This window comes from Epinephelus fuscoguttatus, linkage group LG11 (assembly GCF_011397635.1).
Source record: "Epinephelus fuscoguttatus linkage group LG11, E.fuscoguttatus.final_Chr_v1".
Lineage (NCBI taxonomy): Eukaryota > Metazoa > Chordata > Actinopteri > Perciformes > Serranidae > Epinephelus > Epinephelus fuscoguttatus.
In genome coordinates, this window is record NC_064762.1 from 37,975,115 (window position 1) to 37,990,013 (window position 14,899).

A 14,899-nucleotide genomic window follows, 5' to 3' on the forward strand; every position below is an offset into this window, starting at 1 on the left:
AATGAACACATGTGGAGTTATGTACTTAACAAAAAAAGGTGAAATAACTGAAAACATGTTTTATATTCTAGTTTCTTCAAAATAGCCACCCTTTGCTCTGATTACTGCTTTGCACACTCTTGGCATTCTCTCCATGAGCTTCAAGAGGTAGTCACCTGAAATGGTTTTCCAACAGTCTTGAAGGAGTTCCCAGAGGTGTTTAGCACTTGTTGGCCCCTTTGCCTTCACTCTGCGGTCCAGCTCACCCCAAACCATCTCGACTGGGTTCAGGTCCGGTGACTGTGGAGGCCAGGTCATCTGCCGCAGCACTCCATCACTCTCCTTCTTGGTCAAATAGCCCTTACACAGCCTGGAGGTGTGTTTGGGGTCATTGTCCTGTTGAAAAATAAATGATCGTCCAACTAAACGCAAACCAGATGGGATGGCATGTCGCTGCAGGATGCTGTGGTAGCCATGCTGGTTCAGTGTGCCTTCAATTTTGAATAAATCCCCAACAGTGTCACCAGCAAAACACCCCCACACCATCACACCTCCTCCTCCATGCTTCACAGTGGGAACCAGGCATGTGGAATCCATCCGTTCACCTTTTCTGCGTCTCACAAAGACACGGCGGTTGGAACCAAAGATCTCTAATTTGGACTCATCAGACCAAAGCACAGATTTCCACTGGTCTAATGTCCATTCCTTGTGTTTCTTGGCCCAAACAAATCTCTTCTGCTTGTTGCCTCTCCTTAGCAGTGGTTTCCTAGCAGCTATTTGACCATGAAGGCCTGATTGGCGCAGTCTCCTCTTAACAGTTGTTCTAGAGATGGGTCTGCTGCTAGAACTCTGTGTGGCATTCATCTGGTCTCTGATCTGAGCTGCTGTTAACTTGCGATTTCTGAGGCTGGTGACTCGGATGAACTTATCCTCAGAAGCAGAGGTGACTCTTGGTCTTCCTTTCCTGGGTCGGTCCTCATGTGTGCCAGTTTCGTTGTAGCGCTTGATGGTTTTTGCGACTCCACTTGGGGACGCATTTAAAGTTTTTGCAATTTTCCGGACTGACTGACCTTCATTTCTTAAAGTAATGATAGCCATTGGTTTTTCTTTAGTTAGCTGATTGGTTCTTGCCATAATATGAATTTTAACAGTTGTCCAATCGGGCTGTCGGCTGTGTATTAACCTGACTTCTGCACAACACAACTGATGGTCCCAACCCCATTGATAAAGCAAGAAATTCCACTAATTAACCCTGATAAGGCACACCTGTGAAGTGGAAACCATTTCAGGTGACTAACTCTTGAAGCTCATGGAGAGAATGCCAAGAGTGTGCAAAGCAGTAATCAGAGCAAAGGGTGGCTATTTTGAAGAAACTAGAATATAAAACATGTTTTCAGTTATTTCACCTTTTTTTGTTAAGTACATAACTCCACGTGTTCATTCATAGTTTTGATGCCTTCAGTGAGAATCTACAATGTAAATAGTCATGAAAATAAAGAAAATGCATTGAATGAGAAGGTGTGTCCAAACTTTTGGCCTGTACTGTATATATGTATGTATATATATATGAAGCAGGGGTCGCATTAACTGGATATTCTCAGACACTGACCATTTTTTTACAACAATGACCGGAAAATCTGAAGGCCGTCGGTCATTTTGACCGGTTGCAATTACCACCCCTGCCCACTTGGCGGTGGAGTGCACAGTCAGTAAGTGGCTGCCGTTTTCACACTGCAGAGAAAAAGTCATTCATCTGCTTCATGTAGCGTTGTTGACATAACGGCCTGGACACACCAGATGCAGTAGTGCCGCAGAAGTCTTGCGAGTATACTTGACTGTCCACACAGGCAGTGCATTTCTCCTGCGCTCTCCACGCCGGTTAAACATCGACATCGACTCCACTCGTCTGTTCCCGTCAGTACTCGTTTTTTCACATCAACAGGTCATTTTAAACATGGGTAAGGCCATATTTTAATTGTTTTTTATAAAGTAATAAGTTAATGACAATTTGTCATTGCATGTCCATGTATTGAGCATGCTGGATTAACACTGAATGAATAGGGCATATTGTTCTGACCATTTAATTCATGTAGTTACGGCTGTAGGCTTGGTGACACAAAATTAAAATTGTAATGAAGTGATTAGGGTATTGAAAAATGTGTTTGGTTATGTACTGTTGTGTTATTTTAAATTATAAACACGGTATTTTCTCCTCACGTTCCTAGCATGCTGTTGTTATTTTATTTTGAAAATTGGCCGGATTCTCTCGTCTTTTCTGTGTCCGACTTCCTGTTTGGTACGATCCGCTCTATCCAGCTTGACAGAAGCGCTCGCGGCTTGTGTGTAGACCAGACACCAAACTGAAGCACTGCGGTGTGTGGATGTCTGTTCATCTTTTCATTCATGTCCTTATTAATGCACACTTTATAACTTGCTTGTTGGATTCATTAAAAACGAACGAATGAAAACTAAATGTCTTTGAATATCTTTATTATCATTTAAAAACGAAAATTAAAATGACCAGTAAAAATAGATTATGACCGGATTTTTATGACCCTGTCGGTCAAAATGACCGGCGACAAAAAAGTGTAGCGCAACGTCTGATATGAAGCATATATATATTTTTTCAAAACTATTCACTATTCAACTATAATATTGGGAAGAAGAAGAAAAAAAAAAAAAAAACACAAGAAAATATTTTCACCACTCCTCCTACATCTCCAGACCAAGAGCACCACAGAAATCAGACATATCCACAGATAAAGCCATTCATGCTTTGTGATTTATAAAAAGACACCTCCAGTCAGACACCTCCAATGTACACTAGTGCATTCACTGGAGCTGAATGCACCACATTGACTCCTTTATTTGACTGTGTTGCTCGTGGAAGCCTGCTGTCCTACCTGGTTGCTACAGATTGATTTGCTGTTTGAGGGCTGGAAGGTGACGCATGGCTGCCCTCTGTGGATGAAAGAGGCATCTGCTGTCAAAGCCTCTAAAGTCCAGCATCCGTCAATCCTAAAGACATCTCTGGATTAGCTGGAAGAATGATGAACTCCACGGAGCTCCCACTGCACTGATAGACCCTGGCTCTTATGTAACGTGTGTATCAGCTGCTCTCCTAAACCTACTCCACGTTCACTGCTCAAATGCATTCTTAAATGAATTTTTTTTTCTCTTTCTGCATGCATGTGAGCTTTTTTAAGAAAAACAACAGCAGTGTGCATTTTAAACATTGAAGATGAGTAAATTTAGTTGGCAGACGAGGCAACAAGAGCAAACTCATGGCGTATTTGGATGAAAAATAAGACTGATGTTGTAGCTCAATATTTCAGGAGAACTGCTTGATGGTATTGAGAAAGTTTTCCAGCCTCTAACATGGGCAGGAAGCTTGTTGCAAACATTGATTTATATAAACTACAAAAGCAGCAGCCTGTGGTGTTTGGTCTACTGCTCTGCATGAGCTTGTGGACAGTTTTAGTTACTACTTCCTCTTCTCCTCACAGTCTTTTTACTGCAGCTTTCAGGATATGTGAATCCCAAAAAGGCTATAGTCAGCCTTAGCAATCAGACATAATGTATCTGTGACATCCATCCTGTGGTCAGCTCTGCCAATCAAAAGGAGTGCACTGAGGGTCAATCCCAGCTCAGCGGACTCGCTCCAGCACGGTAGTGTGCCAGGAAAAAAAAAAGTGGATTAATGTCTACTGTCTGATTGGCAGCCATGATAAGTCAGATAACAAAACATACAATTCTAAATAGGATAAAATCAATAAAGTTCAGGCAATTTTAAGAAATCATCTCAGTGATTTCAGCTTTCACTGGCATTAGATTTGGATTATGTGCACTCAATTGTCTTACTGCTGCCCTCTTGGTCTTTCCTCTAGAGCCATCATCAAGCCAAAATTTAAATCTATACAAAACAAATATTCCAACATGCAAGTCAGCATGGGGTTTACTGAGCACATTCATCCATTCTGGGTCCTCCACAACCCTTTCTCTAGTAAAAACATCAGAACTACCACACATTTTGGAATTTGTTGGATGATCAAACTCAGGCGTGACAGCAGAGCTGAAATTGTCAAATGATTTCAGCTTATCACATAGACTGTTGACAGTTTACATATTAATAGGTAGGTATTCATAGGATGTCTGTTACATTGTGGATATAAGCCTGTGGGAAAAATTCATCTGAAAGGGACATCTGTGAATCTCTGTATGCATCACTAGCAACTTTTATAGGAATGAACCAGGCCCCACCTCAAATGGTATATCCGGTTCTCTTTATACATCCATTAAACAAAAATAGGACTTTGACTCATAGACTGCTGTTCTTGTCCTGTGTAAGTCAATGTTGACTTATTTTAACTTGCATACATAAGTAGCTTACTTAATGTACGTAACATATTTAACTGACATAGGCAATATACTTATTTTAACCCAAACCATGATGTTTTTCCTAAACCTAACCAATTAGTTTTGGTGCTGTTTCACAAACTCAACCATGTGTTAGTGAGTATGTGTGTCTGTTGCTGATGCTCTCTAATGGTCATTTTGGAAGTGATAACCTTTTTCTGTTATTTTGGTCTGAGGACAGGTTTTCTTTTTTACATAGCCTACTCTTTCCAGATAACACTGACATGTTTTATTTTTTCAACTGTAAAATGTAACCCTTACGCCATATCTTGGTCACAGTTCTTTAATAAACAAAATTTTGTGTTTGTAGTTCTATATAAAGGAACAAATAAAAGCTTACGTCAAATTATTAGCCAAGCTCATGGTGTGGCTTTGTGTGTGGCTGTGCTGGTTTGTTGATCACTTGGGCCCAGACTGAAATACCTTTGATTGGAATGCCCTAAAATTTTGTACATGTAGGCCTATTCATGGTCCCCAGAGGATGAATCCTTCTGACTTTGGTGCACAGATTCACATTCCCCTGAATTACATTAACTTTGGTGACCCCCTGACTTCTTATCAAGCAACATAATCAGGTCAACGTTTTTATGAATATTGATCTGTGAAATTAATGACATCCCCTTCAGCCTCAGCTATACTTTGTGTCTAATGCTAAATGTTAGCATGCTAACATACTAAACTAAGATGGTAAACATGTGCTGTGTCTCAAATCGTGTACTTTTGTACTTACACTTACTATTTTGACTGCAGAGGTGCGTTCACACTGAGAAGTATGGAAAAATGCAGTGCACTTTGAGTACCCGGATGGTGCACTCAAAACGGTCAAAAAGTTGAGTGTGGAACTATGGACACTTCTCGCACTCAATGGTCGCCATCTTGGCTACGTAGCGGAAGGGGAGGGACCACTTCTCAAACTGGAAATAGCAGCCGAGGACTGTGCGACCTTGAACATTGCTGCACTGTACAAATTCACGTGTTTTTTGCTCTAAGCACCACTCTACTGTTGTCGGATATAAGCCAGAAGTGTGTTTGTTGGATTAATTTAGCAGTCTGTAATGATTTGGTACCACGAACGATAACACGAATGCTAATGCTAGTTTGCTAACTAGCTAATTTGCGGTCATCATTTCTGGTGAGTGCACAACGGCCGTGTTTGGTTTGAGACAACACTACCCTGTCGAAATTTGCGCACTACGCCAATGAGTACATAGTGCACACAGTATACTACATGGAAGTGTACTAACGGAAGTATGTGATTTGACCATTGACACCAATGGTTACTATTACACCTGCTAAACATCTGCATGTTAGCATTTTCACAGTGAGCATGTTAGCATGCTGACATTAGCATTTAGTTACAGCGCCACTATGCCTATGTACAGCCTCACAGAGCTGCTAGTGTGGTGGTAAACACATAATCTTGTGTAAATTCTCAAATACAGTTATCACTATCAGCTTGGCTCTGCTACAAACATCACAGTATAATCCTCTGTGTGTTGTTCACTGTACCACTCTTGCATTTTTGGGTGTAATAGATCACAGTCACTAAGGGCTGCTACATGTAGGCAGGTTTGAGATAGTTAGTCATGTTGGACTACCATCTGCAACAGAAGGCTCCCTCCCCAGGTACATCCTCATACAGATTGTGTTGTTTTGTTGTATTACAGCTGGATACATACTGTCTGTTTGTCTCGGTGTGTCTGTGTGAGCAGTTCTTACCTGCACTGTGCTGTCTCTCTGCCATAGGTTCACTCACGGGCTCAGCCCGCTAATCACAGCCTCCACGTCTCCCACTCCCACACCAACAGAAAGAGACGACCTGGAGAACACAGGATGACAGCACACCTTCAGCTCAGACATGCTCTGTCCCACAAAAACAGGAGTCACACAGTCAGACATGCAGGTTATGACAAGTACCCTGCAGTACACTCAAAGCACCAAACCAGTGTTTTCACATGGTTTAGCACATTTATTTTATAGCTATTGATTTACAAAACTGCTGATCTCTTTTAAAAGTACACCAAAGTTATTAAGAACGAATAAAGGAATAGTTCATACCTAACTCCTGACTCCAGCTCTCATAACACAGACATGATATTGACATTGATATTGATCTTCTTACCTCACTCTCGTAAAGAAAGCAGATCAGCATATTTTTCCAAAAATGTTGATCTATTTCTTTCTGTGTGTTTTCTCAAGTTAGATAATCTATCAATACCACATGTCTGCTTTTATTATTGTCAAAGGGACAATGCATTGTGCAGATTGACTACTAAGGCACACCTTTCAAATCTTGACCTACTGTGTGTATGTGTACACTCAAACACTGCTTTATTCTGAAAGTACCTCCACAGTACATATACACATCCAACTACGTGCAGCCCCAAAGAGCTTGCGCAGCCTTTAAGTTTTTTCTCTTGGGGGCGATACAATAGAAGTGTAATGGATTCAGGAGTTCCACATGTTCATAGTGGCATAGCATTTATTTAGGCAGGTGCTATTAGCACCTGTGTGTCCAGCATTTGGTGTCTATTGCGAACAATGCTATAATGCTATTTGTGCCCGGGGTGTTAATATTCCTGGGCATTCTAGCAACATTAAAAAATTATGTTAGCATGAACAGCCATTCTGCTGTTTGAGGGCTATTCTGCTAAAGTTTATGTGGACTACACAGTGTGCTTTCAGCCAACACATTCTCACTCCAACCTCATCACATGTTTATGTCTGGTCATGGACTTTCCACATCAACATGTGATGTGCTAGGTATCCTGGGTGCATTGGTTGTTGAAGTCCTGGGATGCTATGTCAACATCTGCCTGTTACATGTATTGTCTGATTTCAAAATACACTTCTGTTCTCACAGGAAATGTACAGTTTGCATACAGTCTCTTTCAAAATAAATGCACAATGTTGGTACAAAACCATGAATTGACCTTTTTTTCCTTCAACAACAAACACATGTGGTTACATTTTGCCAACACATGTATGTGGTTGAATTTATATTAGGCAACAGAAGCACATGGTTGGGTTTAGGGGAAAAGAATAAGGTTTGGCTTTACAGTCTTACAGGAAGTGAACACTGGCCTCCAGCGGGAAAGTGGGTGGTTGTTGGACTCATCCTCCACCCCTCCCAACCACCCTACTTAGACTTTCCCCCCTTAACTTACATTGTTATCCCACTGTGCTTCACACGGGAACTGCCCATTGGTCCGACAGCCCATCGGTCCAACCATATTAAACCCATTGTTCCGAAGTCCGTTCTGAAATCATCATGATGCCCTGTGGTTAAGGTCTGGTTAGGTTTAGGCACAAAAACCACTTGGTTAGGGTCAGGAAAAGATCATGGTGTGGGTTAAAATGAAAAAGAAAGTGGCAAACACATAAGCCGTGAGCCTGCTCCGCCTCAAGCCTTTCCCTGCTCGCCCAGAGACAGTCGCGGCACACCATCAAGGCAGAAATACGCCCGCTGGGAGCCATTCAACACCGCGGACCGTCGGACTAATGGGATGTCGAACCAATGGGATGTCGGACCAATGACATGAACACCTTCACATTAATGCCGCTGGGCGCTATTAAACAATAAGAGTGACTGGATGTGTATCATGCTGGCATGAAAGGACAGTTTTCCTCGTTGTTGTCTGACACCATAAGTCACTAACCAAGTGCCAGTATTTGATGAGATCAGGTTGATTCAGCAGCATTTTACATCCTAAAAACCTGAAAATAATAGGTCAACAAAGTCTAACAATAAAAAGCCAATTTTCACCAATAAAATGATGAATATATCCCTCCAATGTGTAGTTTAGGCCCTTTTGGTTACTTCTCAATGACATCTGATCATTATGTCCCCAAAAATCATGAACTGCCTCACGCAAAATGCCGTGTACTGTGACACCTGCCATAGCCTGCCAATGTTGATCGTTTGTCCGAGTGAGTGTCATAATTAGTGTATGAATTCTTGAGCCAAAAACATGTTTTGTGAGGGCACAGTGACCTTGACCCGCGAATTCTCGTCATTTCATTTTTGAGTCAGAGTGGGGCTTTGTGCCAAATTAGAGGAAACTATCTTAAGATCTTCTTGAGATAATGTGTTCACACATGAGACTAATGCAAGGTCAAAGTGACCTTGACCACTAAAAAAAGCCATTTTGCAAAAAAATTTTTTTAAAAATAACAGTGTTTATTTGATGCTGTTTGTTGCGGGAGGACTGCTCATTACGTTGGCTGGTGCCAAAATGCAAATGGCCCTATGTAGAGTCAGTGTTTGGTTTGTCCATTCTTGGCTACTGTAGAAACATGGCAGTGCAACGCAGCGGACTCCCTCCCTGTCTACATACATAATATCATATCATGGGGCCTCTGCTGATTTCCAACCCTCATATATAACCTCATACCCCTGAGAATGGTCTGCAGATATTCCTTTTAGGAAATAATGTGGAGCAGCTCATGTGAAGCCCAAGGCAAAAGAGAACACACTCTGGTGGCTGTACAGCGAAAAGAACAAGATTAGAGAGACTTTAGTGAGACACGCATACAGCAGTGACTGACACACACAACAAGCAAGCACTCATTACATACACACACATACATCACTCTGCTTTACTATACACTTGAGGAAATGAAGTGAAAGTGGAATTAGATGTTCAGCTCAAATAGCTTCCTGTCCAGCTATGATTAATAGAGTAACAGCCAGCCCAGTACCGGAAAACCGCCCTGAGATCAGTTCCTGTAACTCCAGTGTCACTGTAACAAGTCTCAATGGATGCTCTGCTGGGACGGAGATGAATGGTAATGACCTTTGCTTCTTGCTGCGCTGACATTTGCAGCTAATTTACACATTTTATATTTGAGATATTTAGCTCATGTTCCTATTCAGAGGGAATTACAATGCTAGATTTAGCTTCAGTTCCAAAAGGACGAATGTACTTCCTTTCCTGTTGTTGGTAATTGTGATGTCTGATCTGTTTCTAGTGCAACCCCTGTGCCGTCTGAGTTCACGGAATGTGAATTTGACCGATGGATGCCCTCGGAGGGGATTTGCTACTCATAATATTTCCTCTGGCAGTGCTCTGACTTGGGAAACAGAAGAGAGTGATGTGTTGGCATGGGGTGGGTCTCTCTGTCTTTGGTGAGTTCACACAGCGCAGAGCAGAACAGCACCACAGGCAGACCTCGTATCAATATCTGCAAATCCTGTCTGACAGAATAAGCCGATGAGATGCACTGACACGGCAGCCTGATCCCACAATCATTTACAGAATGTAAATAGGACGCGATCATCTAGTCGACCTGTCAGGGACCAGCCTCATCACACCTGCATCTGCATATTCATCCGACTTGTAACAGCTGAGCGATCACGTCCTTCCTTTTTTATGTGGTATTAGTTTCTGTCAGCTTCAAAATACAGAGATCAAAACCTGTGATATTTTATGATAGGGTTAAAAACAGAAAAGTGTGGGAAACTGCTTTCAGGTAATACTTGACCCATTTATAGTTTTGGAACGGTGATCCTGAGAAAAGGCACTCAGATGGAAAAAAACAAGAGCAGTCCACAATAAGTAAAGAGAGTCACTTAAGCAGTGCACACAGGCCTGCTGTTATCCAACCACACCTGTGTTAAACATACATGAGAGAAACTGAGCACATGCAAAATCAGATCAGTTTCTGTGCGGAATGTGATCTAAGCCCAGTGTTGTCTTCACTGAAGCATGATAATCACACACTTCAAGCTACAGTATACAGGGCTTAAAGCAAGGAACATTTCTGTGCCTGAAATATGTTCTGGGGTTAGGAGAAAGAATGGAAGGAAAGAGAGGATCATGAGAAGGAGGAATTCCCACTTACCAATGTTCAGTTGACAGCTATTTCAGATTTAGTCTTAAAATGCTTATTAGTTTGAGTCACATTTTAGTCATTTTTATTTTTCATGGTTTTAGTCTATGAAAATTCAAAACATTTTAGTCAGTGAAAATTCATGACATTCATCGTAAAGCCACATTCAACTATTAGTTATTTTGTTTTCTATGTTTTTTTGTTTTTATCTTAATCAACTGAAGGTAATTCATGTACCAGAAATTAGAATCAAGGTGACAGGTTGTATAGAATTTCATTTAGACAACTAGGATTTGTACCCAGTTGAATTGTGAACTGTGACATATCGATCTCACTGTTGAGAAGCTGTGACATGTTAAGCAGGAATTACGACATAGGATCTGTGTTGACATAGAGCCTACGTGTGAAGACAATAAAGCCTCGAAAAATAGCATTTACGTCTTGTGTGTGATTTATCATGGCTTATCATGGCTTACAACGTACTTACTACGTTACAACGTAAAATGCCATAGGCCTTGCTAAAAATGTTAGCATGTTGTATTTGTTTAGAAAACAAGTTAAGTATAAGACAGTTGTTTTGAGGGTGAACCTTGTGAGTTGCAATGGAGCCAAATTTTGTAACATTATCTTTATTAAATGTTGTTGTTGTCCCTGACTTTACATGAGTAGAGAGTGTCTGCTAGCCCCTAAGCTAATGTGTACAATGTAAAATGCCATAGTTTTATGCTAATAACACAAGCATGTTGTATTTGTGGAGAAATTATGTCCAGCAAAGGACAATTGCTTTGTCTGTGAATCCAGTGAGTTATTTTGAAGCTGATTTGTGTACTTTTTTTTTTTTTTTTAATTGTCACTATTAATTCTTGTTTTGTTGTTTTGGGTGTGTTTTGAATTGACTCAACTCCACAGCACCTTAAAGAAACCCCACTACCAACTAGTGCTTTGGAGGTGTAATTGCAGAGTGACACAGATACAGCACAGCACAAGTATGAATGCCCAAAACGGTGTAGGCCATGTGCGTAAGCTACGGCATAGGCTCTGCATAGAGCTTCACACACATAGTAATTCACCTTTAGTATGTTGGTTTAAAGTCATCCTCTCACAGAGTCTGTGATTAAAACTGGACTTTCAGCTGTCTGAGAAAACTGCGCTGAGTTCAGACTGTTTACTTACAGCACAGCTACACTCACTGAGCCTCCTACCTGCCTGTCAAACAGCATAAACTTATAAAGCGTCTCCAGTCCGGACTGAGTGGAGTCCTGCTGTAAGGTGTGGCGGCCGGTGGCTGCTTGCTCTGCTGCCGTTCAGCAGCTAACAAGCAGAGCTAGCTGCTAACAGCCAAAGCTGCAACTAAACAAACTCCACAAATCCATTCAGCAGCTCCACCATCCACAGTCAGACACATACGGCTGATTATTTACTGCTGAATTACAGCTAACAACTCGCACCAATAGCTGACACTGCTCTGGTATGAGTGTTTTTTTGCTGGTTAGCAAAACATCCTGGTGCAGACTTTTTCCTGGAGCAGACTTTTTCCTGGACACTTGTGTGACGTTTGAAGTTAACTGTAAGTACTCAGCCCACCACGAACATTTTTTTCCCAGCTCGTCATCGTCTCATTTTCATCACAGAAAAAGGGTTGTTGATGAAAAATTTTCATCATAAATTTTGGTCAATGAAATTAACACTGCTACTTATGCTTACAATCAACACACAGATGGAAGATGGCAGAGATAAACCACTTTGTGGCGAAATAAGATGCAGGGCTTTTCTTCAGGAAATGAAGTAGCCAGGAAGTGGGAAAAAGTAGCCAGCTTTGTTTCTGCCATGACATGCAGTTGACCTGAAAAGCATCAGTGTCCTTCGCACTCACCATGTCTTATATTAAGAGGCTTCAGCCTGACCTTTGTTTATGCTCCAAAGTAATACACACTCTTTGTCTAAAACTTGTCTGATGAGGTGATGAATGAGCATCTGAATGATGAAGAACAGACACTGTGTGAGGCTGAAAGGCTTGTTCTGTACTTTACATTTTTGGTATGGCTCTGTCTATGCACATATGCTGATCACGTCTGTTTTATTATTCATCAAAATGATGATTGATGAGAGTACAAGTTTTTCCACATCAAGCAGGTTTAGTTAATGGAAGAAGACAAGAGGAAAAACGTTCTGCTACACACATCTATATTCATGTTTTTTTGTGATCAATTTTATATTGGCACCATTCATTCAATACAGACACATCAGTAGTACAGCACTAATGGTGTGAACAGTCCTTATCCCACTCCCCACACATATACCCACCCACAGCCACCTACATAATGCCCTTCTTAACACCCCTTCAACCCCACACAGTCTCTATTCAAACTAAACACACCACGCTTTCCTGCTGGAGCACTGATTCCCGAGGAACTCTGATTATCAGGCTGGAAATCTGTTATGCTGAATCTCTCCAAAGGCTGTGGGTTGAGGACTCTGCCTTGTTGATCCTTGCTGTGGATAGCTCAAGCATCACCATGACACGAAAATAGGCTAACCACTTATGAATGCTGAGTGAGTGAGGAGGGAGCCAGTGTTGGGCTTTCATTTACTTGGTTTAACCAACAAGGCAGATTTTCCTCTGTTTAATTTAGAACTGTCAGCTCAATTGGGTTAACAGGGATTTGATGCTATTTTTATGTTTTTGATGTTTCTCTAATGTTTGCTTGTGAAATATTTGATTGTTTGTAGAACTGCTAACAACTCGTAGACAGGGATCCCAAGCTAAACCAAAACATTCTCATTTCGACCTCGTCACATATTGACGTTTGGTCATGGATATTCCACGTCAAGATATGACTTGCAATGTACCCTGGGGATGTTCTGGGATGCTGTGTCAACTTCTGCCTGTTACGCTTTCGGTTTTTAAAATACACTTCAGTTTTCACAGGAAATGTACAGTTTGTAAGGCTGTGTAATACTGCAAAATTTGATATTGCTCTGATACCAAGTAAATACAGGGCCAGTATTGCTGAAGAAAAGCAGCTTATCTGCTTTTGTGTAGGGCAGAGCCATGCATCATAATTTATGAAGTGAATGCAATATGCAAATTCGAATGAAAATTTGAATTTTCATGATCATTGAATGATTTTTTTTTCCCTTTAATTAGTTGATCATGATTATGATCATGATAAAACACAGGGCAAGGATTTTAGGCAAATAAAAAATACGTTTTATTAAGTAACTTGAAATGTTTTAAATCTAAATTTTACTTTTACCGTTAAGATTTGGGTTCAGGTTTTTGTTCAGAAACAATATAGCAATATATGAATACAACAATATAACAAAATAACAATAACGTCAATAGTGCAAATAAAACCTGTGTTTTAATATGTTTGTATAAATTTGTGGTGTTGCAGCAGGAGCAGATTTGTTTTCCCACAGACATCGCAGCTTGCAGTGTTTTTGTCTGCAGCTGTAAAATAGCTCCAAATGGCACTCCTCTTCCTCTCTGCTATCATGCAGCCAGCAGAGCGCTGTTGAGTCATGTAACTGCACACCGACAACAACTCACAGCATAGTAGTAGAGGAGGGGGAGGGGCAAAGTGAGCCTGAACAAAGTGAGAGGAGCGGTGTTTGCACAACCACTATGGTATAACGGAGTTGTGTACTGAATGTAGAGAAGAGAAACTGAAACTTAAGTATCGATCTCATCACGCAAGTATCGATCAATACCAATACCAACGTTGGTATTGATACTATAGATCAGGGGTGCCCATTACGCGATCGACCGGTCGATCGCAAAGGCATTGTGGGTAGATCGCATGGCATTGAAAAAAAAAGTTGGCGCCAGCCTATCATCCGTCCTCACAATGACATCTGACCTGACCTTTCTCTGACACACGCGTCACTGCGCATGCGCATACAACTGCGCTAAGTGCTGCAAAACTCTAGCAAGCTAGCAAGTAAGAAAGGGGATAAAAATGAGTGGAAAAGCTGGACCAAGTAAAAAGCCGAAGACCTACCACTACCATACGGAGTGGGAGGAGGACTTCTTTTTCACAATGTCATTTTCGAAGTGCGTTTGCCTCATCTGTCAGTCTACAATTGCTTTACCGAAGAAGGGAAATGTGGAGCGCCATTTTCGGACTGTTCATAAAAATTACGACACCGAGTTCCCTCCGAAAAGCGAGCTGAGAAGGAGAAAGGTGAAGGAACTAAAATCCCAGCTGTCCGGACAGCAGTCATTTTTCCTCACAGCTAACTTCAAAGGCAAGGGCAGCCACTGAAGCATCGTTCCGGGTGAGTCACTTCATCATTAAAAACAAGAAATCCTTCCAAGATGGAGAGATGGTAAAAGAAGCATTTGTTGAAGCAGCCGACTCGTTGTTCCGAGACTTTAAAAACAAACCAGAAATACTAGCTTCGATCAAAGCTCTCCAGCTATCAAGAAGTACAGTAACACGGCGCAGTGAAGCCATGGCTGAGATTTGACCCAGCAACTTTGGAAGGACATCGCAGATTATGAGTGTTTCTCACTGCAGTTGGACGAGTCTACAGACGTGAGTGACACAGCACAATTGTGCATTTTTATTCGGATGGTGTTTACTGACATGACTGCAAAAGAGGAGCTGTTAACAGTACTGCCCATGAAAGAACACACGCGAGGAGAGGACATATTTCAGTCTTTCAA

The 14,899-nt window shown here is 41.4% G+C and overlaps 2 protein-coding genes across 2 annotated transcripts in view; one reads left to right on the forward strand and one right to left on the reverse strand.

The window, feature by feature from the left end:
* LOC125897389 (xaa-Arg dipeptidase-like) overlaps positions 1–14,899 on the forward strand; it is a 649,571-nt gene that overhangs the window by 542,810 nt on the left and 91,862 nt on the right. The gene's annotated exons all lie outside the window — the stretch shown is intronic.
* lrfn2b (leucine rich repeat and fibronectin type III domain containing 2b) overlaps positions 1–14,899 on the reverse strand; it is a 242,941-nt gene that overhangs the window by 79,041 nt on the left and 149,001 nt on the right. Inside the window, exon 4 of the mRNA XM_049590668.1 lies at positions 6,115–6,214. The gene's annotated coding sequence lies outside the window, so the exon portion shown is untranslated. The remainder of the gene's footprint in view (positions 1–6,114; positions 6,215–14,899) is intronic.